This window comes from Cucurbita pepo, chromosome 20, assembly GCF_057944985.1.
Source record: "Cucurbita pepo subsp. pepo isolate OVF chromosome 20, ASM5794498v1, whole genome shotgun sequence".
NCBI classification, from domain to species: Eukaryota; Viridiplantae; Streptophyta; class Magnoliopsida; order Cucurbitales; family Cucurbitaceae; genus Cucurbita; species Cucurbita pepo.
In genome coordinates this window covers 7892827-7907721 of record NC_141817.1, presented here as the reverse complement: position 1 = coordinate 7907721, position 14895 = coordinate 7892827, and the positions used below count along the sequence as shown (strand labels likewise).

The 14895-nt window shown below is 37.9% G+C and overlaps 1 pseudogene; it reads right to left on the bottom strand.

Annotated features, from left to right (window-relative positions):
* Window positions 1–7873: 7873 nt before the first annotated feature.
* Window positions 7874–9441, bottom strand: LOC111783175 (arogenate dehydratase/prephenate dehydratase 6, chloroplastic pseudogene; annotated as a pseudogene).
* Window positions 9442–14895: the final 5454 nt, after the last annotated feature.

The window sequence follows — 14895 nt, the reverse complement described above, 5'->3', positions numbered from 1 at the left end:
CAAACACATATAACATGGGGGACCTATCATTTAAAACATCATTTCATTCTCTTAGGCAACTTTCCAGTCCGGAATAAGTTGGATGTGTAGTACTCCTATATACACAACCCACACATGCAAGCGTAGGCCCACCATAAGGGTTTGCGTACTCCCTGGGCCTGCTGGTCGGGCTAGCACTCGCTGACGGACAGTTGCTGGACACCCGGAGGGAATAGTGACCATTGTAGCATAATGAAAAACATGATGGTCTTTCAATCATAGTGTATGGGTCTGTACTCATCATAATGGAGAAGTATCTTGATGCACGTGAACATACAATTATGCATGAGGTCTTCATAATTTTCATCATGACATAATAAATAATGCGCAAAAAAACCTTCATTCTTTCATCACATATTAAACTCGATAATTATGCGTACAAAATTCTTATATATCATTTCATGCCTAACATATATTTCCTTATTTTAAAACATATCATAGTACATCATGGTATGTCATATTATATCATGGCCTAGCATAACATATCATAGTACAAAGTATATCACACATAATATAATATATCGTAACATGACATGACTTTCATTTTTGTCTTAATATTATTGGGCATATCATATAGTGTAACATAACATGACATATCAAAGTATATCACACATATGACACGTGCAGGGGCCACTAGGCACGTGTCATCATACATAAAGCAATTCTTCCAACTAAACCGACAGTGGAGCCACTTATTTGGTCGGCTTAGGGCAAAACTACTACAACCCCTTAATAGTAGTTTAACGGTGCTTTATGAAATTGGTCATACTAACTTTAAACGCTTCCAAAGAGTTTCGGGGTTGAGAAGGCTTGTATTGACTCAATGGTAGATTTTCACCCCACAAAATTGTACAACAAAGTTAAAATTTTCCTCCAATAGTTAGTTCTCACCATGAACCATGATTGTATGTAAATGCATTTTTTCGACCTTAAAAGTAAGTCACTTACTGAGTATTTTTAAATACTCAAATCACATTCAATACTTTTTCCAGATAAAAGTAAGACTCCCACGTATGGATGATGGTGTCAGCTGAGCAAGTACACGGAAAACAAGCTAGGTAAATTTGTTGTAGCCCTTCAATTAGGGTAGAACAATTGCATTTCTTTTAAATTTGATAAGAGAGGTTATTTTCACTGTTTTCAATTATGTTTTTCAATGTTGCTACTTTAAATTTGAAATAAACTTATGAACGTTTAAGTCCATGAAAACCATTAAAGTGAATTATTTTAAGTGCTTTTTCACATAGAACAATCATGACATGCATGTAGTGAAAACCTTATTTTAAGAGAGAAAGTAGAATCGTTTTTGCATATTATTATTTTCAAAGTTTTTCTCAATGATAACTACATATCTTTCGAGATCACCCTCATCAACTGTAGTTTTGGTTCATTATGTACCTCTCTTTTACTCGGATGTCACATGTCCACCAATTTTGTAATAGCTTAAACCCACCGCTAGCAGATATTGTCCTCTTTGAATTTTCCCTTTCGGGCTTCCCCTCAAGGCTTTAAAACGAATCTTCTAGGAAAAGGTTTCCTGATATGAACCAAGAGACATCAATCATACAGTATGCTTCAATGAAGATGTGAAGAAAAGGTTGTCAAAATTATCAAAAGATGTTTCAATTCATGCCACATTGAAGAATTTTGGGTGGATTACAATTTAGAGGTATTTTAAGACTTTTTATTTAATTTCTATTACATTTACATAATGGCTAATTATGGCCATAAAGTATGAATGTTACAACTATTGGAATGCCTTTAGTAGTTACATTTTTTAGGCTATATAAAGCCTTGTATGTGGTATTTGTAAGAAAACTTGGAAAATATAGTAAAAGAAGCATTTGTGCTTTTCTTTAGCTAATGGCTAAGTTTCTTTGCAATTCTATGTAGTTTAGGTTGCATGTATAATCATTCAAGCTAGACATGATCGATCTTGCTTGTGGAGTGATTCGAATCTCAATCAATTGTTCTTGCCTTGAGATATTCGATCAACAAGGTAATCCGAATCTTACTCTCATTGTAGTGATCCCATTGTAGTGATTCCTTATCATATCATTTCCACACCCTTATTATGTTTCGTTCTCCTCCCCAACCAATGTAGGATTCTCATAAATTTCTTGTTTTTTTTTTTTTTTTTTTTTTTTAACGAAACCACGTCGTACTGGGATAGGTTATGCTCTAATACCATATATATAATGCCTCCATCCTAAAAAAACATTTGAGCAATGACAAAACATAGTTAAAGATCTCGTGTTGGTTTGTAAGGATAGTCTTTACTTTTTGAAATAGGTCAAATTTAGTAGATAATGAGGTAATATTGCAAGGGATACAAGAGAATATTGGGACCATCAGATATCAAACTCGAATTTTAAATCCGGATTCATATACCAGGCTCGAGATTTTACGTATTAACTTAAGCCTAATACTTGGAGTGAACTAGTTTTGGTTCGTAGATATTTTGTTGCAAAAATGGAATTGTTTAGATAAAACATGAAATCCTTTAAGGTTCATTCATATAGCTAAAAACGACACAAAATAGAAAAGCAATCAATTTGCCAAACATCTCAAACCTATTTCTGTCAAATCCTACGTTGTTGGAAGATTGTGATGTGATTAAATGTGACAACCATTGTTTTTCTATTTCCATAAAATACTTTTTCATTTAAAAATTTGGCATATATTATAATCTAAGTATAAACATATGAAATTAAAATAATGTAACATATTTTCATTAACTTACTCCATAAGTTACTAACATATTTTCATTTTGAGTTGACCCTAAGGTTACTCTATAGGTTAGTAACATGTTCTTAATCTTGACCCTCGTGGCAAAGAAGAAAGTTACCGAGCTATCCAAGTGAGAGTTTATGCATAGTTCATCTAATCTATCACGACACAATCCTGCGAATTGCCTATATGAGTTCTAGAGTGGACTAGCTTTTATGCTATCTTACTTGGCAGGCTAATGACATTACTTAGTAATTGAATTATACATGTATATAAGAGGTGTGACCTCCTCATTGTTCATTATGGTATCACGAATCTTGAACGTCATCTATGAAAGTTAGCTAGCAACCACTACATAAGACCATAAAATTACATTTAATTTTGGGAGGGATCTCAGGTGCTAGCCAACTAACTAATTGTACTTGTGTGAAAATCAAAGTTGAGATGGTCGAGTTGGTTTAAGGCACTAGATTAAGGTTCTGGTTTGAAAGGGCATGGGTTCAAATCTCACTCTTAACAATTATTTAACCGAGTTTAATATTTTGATCCCTAAACCTTTATAAAGAATATGTATGGATTAATTTTTTTCAATCATGAAAGTTGAGATGGCCGAGTTTGTCTAAGGCGTCAGATTAAGGTTCTAGTGGATCAATGTACACATATTGTCGTATGAGTGCAAACTTTACCCACTTTGTGGCATAGATTCGATCAATCTCGAGCATAAGTTTTTTTTGTTCATAAATTTCATAAATTTGTAATAAAAATCTCTCTCCAATTACTAATGCTTGATCCTACAACTTTGTAGGAGTGAGTAAACAAATTTCAGCAGAGCTTGAATGATACAAAAGGTGTGGGACCCTATCGTCTACCAAGCAGTCTTAGGACGTTCTTCTTATGTTGGCAGATGAAGGACTTGGCAAAGGCAGCGTGGGAGACGAGCGTGGGAGACGCTGTAAACAATGCATGTGGGTGTGGAACGTGTTAAGGAAGCAAATGCGCGAACCTTGAAGAGTGAATTCGAGGTTATCTATATGAAGGACAGTGAGTTAATAGATGACTTTGTCATGAAGTTGACGATGATCGTTAGTGGCATCCATTTAGGCAACATGGTGGAGGAGATCTCCGTCGTCAAGAAGTTCCTTCGAGCTGTTCTCCCAAGTTTCATGCAAATTGTTACCTTCATCGAGCAGTTCAGCGACCTCAAGAACATGCCAGTTGAGGAGGTTGTTGATCGTTTTAAGGTCCATGAGGAGTGACTTTGTGGATATGAAGACAAGAGAAGGAAAAACACCTCTTACTCACACATAAGGAGTGACTCGCACGGACGAAAAAGAATGATGTGGCTGACACTTCTTTTTTAAGTACGAAGAGACGTGGCAGTCATAACAAGGAAAACAGAGGTCGTAGAAGTGGCAGCCATAACAAGAAAAACAGAGGTCGTGGACATGGTCGCGGACATGGCCGTGGACATGGTGGCAGAGGAAGCCGTGACAATACCTCACAAACCCATGACAATGTCAATCCCTGGACAGACAAAAGTATGATCAAGTGTTACTCATGTGGAAAATATGGGCACTATGCGGTAGATTGTCGTAACAAGAATCAAGATGACGAGGCAACCCTGACACTACACAAGATGAAGAGCCCGCACTGATGTTGGCTAAGAAGATGTCCAACCTGTTGATGCTCAACAAAAAAAAAGTTATGGTGAACCTTCTCACAAAAGGAGAAGACCGAGTGGAGACCAACATATGGTACCTTGACAATGGAGCAAGCAACCACATGACCAGAGATTGAACAAAGTTCAAGGAGCTTGATGATAAGCTCATCAGAAACGTGAAGTTTGGTGATGGATCAATTGTACCGATCCAAGGCAAATGATCCATCTTGTTCCAGTGCAAGAATGATGACCAATGTTTACTGACTAAGGTATAATATATCTCAAACTTGAAGAGCAACATTATCAGTCTTGGTCATATGAAAAAGAAGGAAGCAAAGTGGAGTTAGCTAGCTTGTTCTTCAAGATATTCAACAGAAATAGAACCTTATTGATAAAGGTAAAACGGTCTCATAACCGCCTGTACAAGATACTATTGGAGGCCAGCCCACCTCCCTATTGACAGCACTTGCAGACCCAACTTGGCTACGACATGCAAGACTTGGGCACATGAACTTTCAGACGCTCGAAATGATAGCAAAGAAGAAGATAGTTACCGAGCTACCCAAAATCATACACCCAAACCAACTATATGAAAGTTGTCTAGTGTCAAGATTGAGAAGTACCATGATGAGATCGAAGAGGACGGTGCATTATCCAACACACCAAGAGTGTGCATTGAAGCTAAGTCGAGACATATGCAAGGTTTGAGAGAACGAGGTGACACAAGTGTTGAAAACAAACTTGAATAGGTCCGGGTAGGACCTTGGGCCATAACCTCAGAAGTCAGAATTTTGATATGAGATTCGGCATGTGGCTCAGGAATTAAGTCCATCTATATGAAAGATGAAAGCTCACCTAATTTGGTGTCAATCAGATACCCGATAGATTATGCAAGAGGTCGTATGTCGCTTGGCAAAATGACGTCTATCGTGAAGGATTAGAAATGCCTCAAAATGTACTATAGGGGAAGGCATGGTGTCGGCTCTCCACCACCCTTGGGCGTTGTGGCCTAAGCAAGCCACCTTGTGGTACTACGTGTGTCACAGCATGGGCGAGAGTCTTGACATCTTCCGTTGAAAAAAGTATTTCAAGGACAGTACTGAACAACATGGGTGTGCCGGTATTTTTTCCAGCCCATATGTCGGAGGTTGAATTATGCATCCGCTATATGGTAGTATGTCATAAATGGTTTAGCATGGACATGGAAGAGTTTGAAGCTTGAGAGAACTCGAATGGATGGATGTTTGAGATGTCCCAATGAGACGAACGACACATGGGTCAGTTCCCAACAGATGTTTCCTAGCAAGACAAGATGGTCGATGTGTCTCGAGACATGGGATGACGTTACGATGCATGGATCGTGTTGTTGGAAATCGTGATGACAATGAGATGCGAACATTGTTGTGTTGCACATGATCGAACATGCACGCACGAATGATATGTGTGGCCGAACAAGCTTAGATTTCTCACAAGTTGTGTTCGGTTGGCAGAGGCAAACCTCGTCAAAGGTCTAACGAAGCCATAAAGCTAGACAAAAAATGAATATAGGGCTTGAGTCCTTAAGGTTTGTCGTTAGCGTGTCAAGATCACGACACCGCACGAGTGAAGAAGTAAAACCATGACAACTGGTATGAGAGCCACACTTTGGTGTCTAAGTCGGACAAGACAGAGTACCCAAAGGGTCGGATTGAAAATTTGCATGTGTGTCATGAGTGCCAGATTGAGCATGACAATTGCGAATCAGAATATAGAATTGCTTTGTGGGTCGAGCCAAACTCCCTCAGGAGTCTTACCCATTAGTGAAGCACGAACCAAGCTCATTTGCCAAGGGCTTGGGAGTTCAAATGGGCAGACAGATAATTAGAAGATGTACCAGGTCGGTGCCTTCGAAAGGGTCATTCGCATCAGAGGAATAATGTCAACGGTTGTAAGCAAAGAAGCTAGGGGTCAAATGAGACATGCGTTGGCCGAATGCCAAATGTCCACAGTGCAAGTCCATATGGGAGGACGACGTCAATGCAAGAGAAGCAACTGAGTTAAGTGGGGGAAAGCTCGAGAGAATGGGTTACTCACTCCGAAGAAGTACTCCAAGAAGCGAGTACACGTATGTTCCTTGAGCTGACCTAGTGCCTAAGGAAGGTGGCTTTACAAGATTGTCGAGACCAGCATCCGCTCGAGAAGAGAGCATCAGGCTGGGCATGGACAACATAGTGATACGAAGCTGCAACAAAACCAGAGAAGTGCTAGTGTAGTGTTTGCCACATGAAGGTGACCAGTTGAGAAGTTGACTGAAATGTAGTACTAATACATGACTGAGTTACAAGCTTCTAAGTCTTGCTCCCAAAAATGAATCTAGATCAAGAAAATAGAGTGTTGGTTCCAAATTTCCATGCAACTTAGAGAATACGACGATTTGGGCCATGATGGCCACGTTCAGGGCGCGTCCCCATAGCTCAATCGAGGAATGTCGTTGTTAGTTTTGCCATAGTTTGTTTAGTGAGTCCCAGACCGAGTTTGAAGAGTGGGCGAAGTTAGGTGCATGGAGGGATATCCCAAAGCCATTAGTCAAGCCACCTGCTACTTCTATTTCAAGTGAAGGCAAGACACTCCTGTACAATTGACGAAAACAATTCGATACTATGACACATGCATAGAATAATTATATTTATTTTCTTAAACTTAGGTTAGAATAGAGTGTTCTTTAAAAAATTTAATGTTTATTTATTTCATTTAGCATTTCGTTGTGTCGTTTTAAAGATGTTTTCAAACACGTGAGTCCATGAAAATGTTTTAAGATGAAATGTATGTTTTATGATGTGAAAATGTTTTAAGATGAAATGTATGTTTTATGATGAAGTTAAACGCTTATTTTCCCACAAAATGATTATGTTATGACGACGGTAGCGACTCTAGGTAAGTAGAAATCTAGGGTCATACGTGGTTGCTAATAATTATTTTTATAGTAAGAGTTAGTGTGTATCTAATAATCAACTCGGTGAAGTATACAATGGTTTGCCTATCAAACCTAATAGAAGAGTGTGTTTAGGTAAAGACAATGGCATACCATACTAAAAATATCAAAATAAATTGCGTGTTCTTGACCAATATGAACGGTGGATCAAAAGTCAATCACTTGGCAAAAGTGAAAAGACATATTTGCCCTCCAATGATTGAAATACTATTTTACTTTTTTTTTTTTTCCTTAATTTTAAATTTGTTTACTTTGAAAATGGACAATTTTTTTTTAATTTTTTATTTTTAAGGGGTATCATAATTTTTGAAATATAAAAACTAAAATTAAAATATAAATTAAAAATAATTCACTAAAATTAATATTTTGAAATTACATTTCTAGGTCTCCTTATTATCTTCCACCATGTGAAGAGTTGTACACAAATGATACCAAGCAACAAAAGAATATCCAAAATCGGAAGGGATTAAATAGGAATAATGACGTAATAAATGGAGAGAAATTATAGAAATTTTGAATATTACAATTTATAAATCTCTGTTTTTGGTGGTCCAAAAAATAAGAAAGGGTATGAACGGTGGTTGATTAAAACAATGACAAATAGAATTAAAAAAAAGGAGCTAATCCTCACGAGAAGGACTCCATGGGGTCATGTCCATGGGATAACTGCCCAATACCCTCAGGAACGAGGTGAACTCCTGAACCTCTGCCAGTGCGTTCTGAGCCCTAGGCTCCGCCATGGACGCCTCGAAATCCACATAGAACAGATACTCGAAGTGCTTCGCCGTGCCGGCGTTTGCGCCGTCTTCCACTCTAATCGGGTGGCTCCGGTGCGGCCGCGATTCGATTTTTGTCAGGCTGATGTTCCTGAACGCGAAGGCTGAAAGCACCTTGAACAGGACGGAGGTTCCTTTCTCGTGAGCGAAGACGATGCTGGTTTTGAACGGTCGATCTGTGCGGGGAATGATTGGTTCTCTTGCTAGCATCACGAATCGCGTAACGTTGCCGGAGTCGTCTTGGATTTCATTCGCCAAGATGTCGAGGCCGTAAAGCTCTGCGGCTCTGGCGCTAGCGATTGCGCCTGTGTCGCGGAGGTTGTTGATGGAAACGAACTCAGCGGCGCCGGCGGTATCGTCGACGGCCTCGCGTGTGACGTTGAGGCCGAGTTTGGTGAGAGTGTGTTCGCACTGAGCAAGGGCTTGGGGATGGGAAATGACGCGAGTTAGATACTCTTTTCGGACGCCTGGTAGGGCGAGAAGGCAGTGATGGACAGGGAGTTGGACTTCGCCGACGATGTGAAGCTTGTGGCGGAGGAGGAGATCGTAATTTCTATGGATTGAACCGCCGAGGGAGTTTTCGACAGGGAGAACAGCACGATCGGCGATCCAGAGCTCAACGGATTGAAAGGCGACCTCGAATTGGTCGCAGGGGATGGCATCGCAGTCAGGGTAGGCTTTACCAGCAGCGGCTTCGGAGTAGGCACCAGGAACGCCTTGGTAAGCGACGCGAAGCTTGGAGCCGTGCATAGGGGCGGGAGAGAGGTCGGTGATGGAGAGGGGCTTGGGTTGGGGCTTGAGTGCGGTGGAGTCGTGGAGGGTTTGGATGGGCACAAGGTTGAGATTCTCAAGGGTGGTGTTGTGGCCGTTGACAGAGGCTATGTGGTCCGCAGCAGGGGATTGGGATTGGGATTGGGGATCCTCCTGAGAGATGATCTGGGCCTGGCTGGAGAGGATGGCGCAGGAGCTCTGCCAGTCGGCGCGGGAGGGGCCGACGGCATTGGGGTAGGTGAGAGGGTCGTATCGGTAGGAGCATTGGATGGAGAAGGGGCGGGCGGAGGTGGGAGGGCGAGTGGGCCTGAAGAGGGAGTGGGAAGGGGCGAAGGCGGAGGAGGAGGTGGGGATAAGAGAGTGCATGGTGAATTGGTTGTGCTGAGAAATGGGGTTTTTTGGATATGGATTTGGATTTGGATTTGGTGTGTATTGGAAGCGCTGCTGAGGTGATTGGGAGATGATTTGGGAGCTGATTTGGGAATGGAGGAGGGTTGGTTAGGTGTATATATATACATATATAAGGAGGGGGAGAAAGTGGAAAAAGGAAGGGGGGAAGGAGGTAGGGGGAAGTGGTGGGAAGTTTCTCACACAATGGGATGGCTGCCTTCTTCTTACTCTCTCCCCCCTATGTGGTAGTTTGGTCAAATCTCACACCTACCCTACTCTCTATTTCCCATCCCTCTCTCTCCTACTCTCTCTCTCTCTCATTTTTTTAACCAACCACCACCCGAGTATATAGATACTGATTGGGCTAGGTTGGATTGCAAATCTTTTGGACCAACTCAACATTTTAGATGGGTTGTCTGTGTGTAATGGAATGGTGGACTTGGTTTAAGTCACCCCTAATCAGTAATTAACATGCACTTCTTTTCTTGAATTCAAATGTTTAAGTTCTGGTATGGTCAAATCTCATGCCAACATTCAAAATTAAAAATTTGTAAAAATTCACCTATTTTATATAAATGTTTTGTTCTTGAAACCCAGCTCTAGTAATTGTTTCCTTATCCAATTGATGTGGGACTCCTTCAATTCACTCAAGGGCCTAGCATTCTTGCTAGCACACTACCTCGTGACCACCCCCTTCAGGGCTTAGCCTTCTCGCTGACACATTGCCCGATGTCTGGCTCTAATACCATTGGTAACAATTTAAGCCTTGGGTATTCCTTCAAGGTTTTAAAAAGTATTTCGTTCTCCTCCCCCAGCCAATGTGGGATCTCACAATCCGAGCATCCCAAATAGAGCCACAACCCAACCCAATTTAAGTAGAAAACAATAGGTAACCCAACTCAACTTTAATTTGGGTGGGTCAAATCTTTTATTACAAATGGTTACAAAAATGTTATTATTATGAATTTGGAAAGAATGTAAGTAATTTTGAAAGTAAATGGTAAATTAGTTGGAAATATGTTAAATTAAGTTAACTTTATAATAATGTAAAAAAGGTGAGTTTCAAAAGTAAATAAAAAGGATAAAATATGTGGGTGTGAAATCAGGAGGAAACGTGTGGTTTTAATTAACCTTTCAGTTAAAACAAAATTACAACTTACATTATAAAATAGTTTTTTTCATTTAATTGTTAAAATATTTCCAATTAAACCATTTTTATTATTAAATAATAATAATAAAAAAAAGAAAAAGAAAAAGAAAAAGAAAAAGGAAGGTGAACTGGGGCTGTGGGTGTTGACTGAATCACTCAACAAAGGTGTTCTCTATTATAATAAATAAAACTTCAAGTTGGTTGAGAAATTATGTTTTTTTTTTTCTTTTTTTTTTTCTTTTTTTTTTTTTTTTTTTTTTGACATTTTCCCTTTACTCAAAAGTTTGTGTTATTTATTTATTTTGTTTTTAATTTCTTTCAATATATGTCTATGGGGTTTTTAATTAAAAAAAAAAACAAATTATTTAATGTTAAAAAAATAATTAAAAAATATTGCTATCTTACATGCTTAATATAGGTGAAATATCGTTTAAAATATTTTACTTGGAACGTTGTCACGGACTCGACCTTATTCTATTTCATATTGGGTAAGATAATAAATTTAATAATTATATTTACTTTTATTTTTATTTTTAATTACTATCCTATGTTGTCGACCGATTCAAATTTTCCACTCCTAACCGTCCAATTTGAATTGGTTAATTTTTTTTACGGTTTGGGTTGGGTTGACTTTTTGGAAAATATGAAATTGGGTTATAACCCAACTCAATCCTACTCTACTTTTAAGATGAATATTTGAGATTCGTAATTGATATTATTGATATATTGTGACTTGTGAATGTTTATATTTGAGATATGAGGTTGTAGTTATTAATGTAACATATATTGTGGATAAACATGACTTTTTTTAAATAATAATAAATAAATAAAACTATCTGAAAACCCAACTCAACCGGAAAAATATAAGGTTGAGTTGAGTTGGGTTGGGTTGGGTTGTGAACTTTATTCGGATGCTCGGTTCACTAACTCAAGTTTGTGATGTCCCACATTGGTTAGGGAGGAGAACAAAACACCCTTTACAAGGGTGTAGAAACCTTCCCCTAACAGACGCGATTTAACGCCTTGAGGGGGAAGCCCAAAAGGGAAAGCCCAAAGAGGACAATATTTGCTAGCGGTGGACCTGGGTGGGCCATTACAAATGGTATCAGAGTCAAACATATGATGTGTCAGCCTTCTTGTTGTTCTCCAAAGGGGGTAGACATGTGACGGTGTCCCAGTAAGGACGTTGGCCTTGTTGTTCTCCAAAGGGGGTAGACATGTGACGGTGTCCCAGTAAGGATGTTGGCCCCAGAGGAGTGGATTTGGTGGGGGTGGCCCCAAAGGAGTGGATTTGGTGGGGGTCCCACATCGATTGGAGAAAGTAATGAGTGTCAGCGAGAACGCTGACCCCCGAAGGGGTGGATTGTGATGTTCTACATTGGTTGGGGAGACACGTTTTAAAGCCTTGAGGGGAAGCCCAAAGAAACAATATCGGTCATCTTTACGGCTATAACTCACTAAATTTTAATTTATTATTTATTAAAGTCCAAGTACAAAAATATTATTTTTTGAAATTTGATTGGAAGAAGGACCAAAAAAAAAAAAAAAAAAAAAAAAAAAAAAAAAAAAAAAAAAAAAAAACTAAATTGTATGTCTTTATCTCTAAGCCTCATCTTTTAACTCTTTCTTCACTTAAACTTTTGACTCTATCTTCACTCAAACTTCTAGTTTCATGCAACTTTGCTTTTGTTTTATAAGATTTCAAATTAGGGGTTGCCATATAAACTCGGAGTAAAGGGACGATAAAGTTTTTCAATCTTGTAAAAATGGGTGACACGAGAAATTAATTTCAGACAAAAATAATAAAACATATATCGAAAGAGACAAAATACAAAATATGGTCACAAACCGTTTACAAAATGTTATATGTTTTAAGCAAAACAACGTTTAAAAATCATATAAAAGTATGACATGTTCAAGGGTCCTTCTTGTAGCCGCATGCTCCCACCAACGAACAGTAGCTTAGTCATTGCACTTCCGACTCATAAATTAGGGTGCCATAGTCTATCTCGGGTGATAGGGTGAGTCTAAAAAGTATGGAAGAATCGTCACTCTGTATAAATAACCTGTCAATCTCCCTATAACTACTAGCACTATCCATAAGCTCCGATTATAGTGCCTAACAAGCTTCTGTATTCTCATGTCATTCCAAGCTCTTAGATAGTGCAAGGAAGGCTTTCCATTAAGTACAACCGGAGCTCCTTCAATAGTACTCTCTAATGTACCACGGGTCCACATCATACTCCTATATGCCAAGTAGATTCTCACCCGTCGAGGCAATTTCACGATTATGGATGGTGGCTCTAATTGTCCCTACATAGTACTAGTTGACCCATATCATTATAACGGGACCCTAAATGTGTCTCAAGGATCAAGAAAAAGTAAATCATAGACCAAAGCTCACGTATCCATTATTCATAACCTCTAGGTCATATAGCACCATGTTCGAACATAAATCAGGGCATAAATAAGGTATTCCAACCTCCTATCATACTTTTAGGGAACACGAACGACATTGAATCACATTCATCATGCATCTTTAATAAAGTATCTTCAATCATATCATGCCAGAGTCGTAACAGAAATGATACATTTACCGGAGCATTATTTTGTCGAACCCCTAAATTCATATTATGTCAACAAAAAATTACAATACTACCCTTAACATTTTATAAACATTTCAAAACTACATTTGACGTAGAAATCTGTTAAATTATTGTATAGAAATTAAAATCTGAGATGACTATGTCCCTTCTCTTGACTAGAAAAGGGTTATAATCCCGAATTAAAACATTTTTCCTTCTTCAAACAAAACAAAATAAGACGGTGACCCTGAAAGGTACAAGCACTTTATTATTTGTCTCGAAAAAATATCAAAAAAACGTACTTAGGAAAGAATTTAAAAGAAATTTCTTAGTAACTTATACATTTTGATGGGTCAAAGTGAATGAAGAAGGAAATTTCATTAACAATAAATAAAGAAAGAAGTAATTTAAATATGTAATTCCAATGAAAGTGTAATACAATTTCCTTTAAGCTTCAAAAACGTTCCATGAAAGACCGTTCGTGTGATATCCCGCATTGGTTGGTGAGGAGAATGAAACACCCTTTATAAATGTGTGAAACCTTCCCTCAAGCAGACGCGTTTTAAAACCGTGAAGGGAAACTCGAGAAGAAAAGCTCAAAAAGAACAATATCTGCTATCGGTGGTCTTAGGCCGTTACAATTAGATGGTTATCCCGAGAAAAGAAAAACCCACGTTCTAATGTTTTTAAAAACTTTTGTGAAGGACAATTGAGAGAATCCATGCACATGCAAAGAGAAATAGCCAATAATGGAACTTACAAAATAATTTCACAAATTTGTATTAAAAAAGGAAGTCATTGTCATTCATTTTTGGTATGGTTTTAATACAAATCAAATCAAATCAAATAAATCTTTTATTCGTTTAATTATTCGGTACACGTTTATGTAATTGCCAAATACTTTTCGGAAAAAATTAGGTCAAGTGTCGGGTTTTAAAATACACCTAAGTTTTTGTTTAATGATTAATGACGATGACCACAAGATGTTCCTTATATAGTCAATCATACTTTAGGCGTCCAAACTAAAATAGACTACTAAAAATTTTAAAGCCAAAATAAAATAAATTATTTTTAAAAATCAAATTAAGAGATTATATCTGAATGAGAGCACTACCGACTAATTAATGGTTAAAAGAATGGAAAGTTACTACCAATATCAATAAGGTGCAACTTTCTTTTTCGGTGGCTCAATCATAAGAGCTCTAAAGTAAGTTAAGTGTGTTTTGCTTCGACCAAATATATGTTAGATGTGAGGATAAGATATATTGAAATGACTCATGTCGGTTTGTGCAGATAGTTTTCACTCTTAAAAGTGGAGAGTAAGTAACATGACCATGTCTGACTTGTGGAGTAATTAACATGACTATGTTGTAGGAAAATGTCGAGGTCATCAAGTGTCGGGTAACATACATACATACATACAATGACAAGTAAGCCCATATTTGAACTCCTAGTCTATTAGTCACTTACATATATCTTAACTAGTTGAGATATGCTCAAATTGGTTAGTTAGAGTTTTATCCATTAAATTCATGATGATGTATAAAACATGTGCATTTTATAGGTTTATTAAAAACACGACACAAAATGATGTTTTACATGTTAAATTCATGATGGTGTATAAAACATGTACATTTTATAGGCTTATTTAAAATACGATAGAAAAATGACTTTTTTTTTTTTTTTTTTTTTTTGTCAATTCTGGTAAGATTGGCGATGTTATTAACTTGATAGAGAGCTGACTACGATATATATCGTATAGTGGTCAAATACGTATACAATTTTGTAAGTATAAAAGGTGATTTTGTAATTTCGATGTCGTG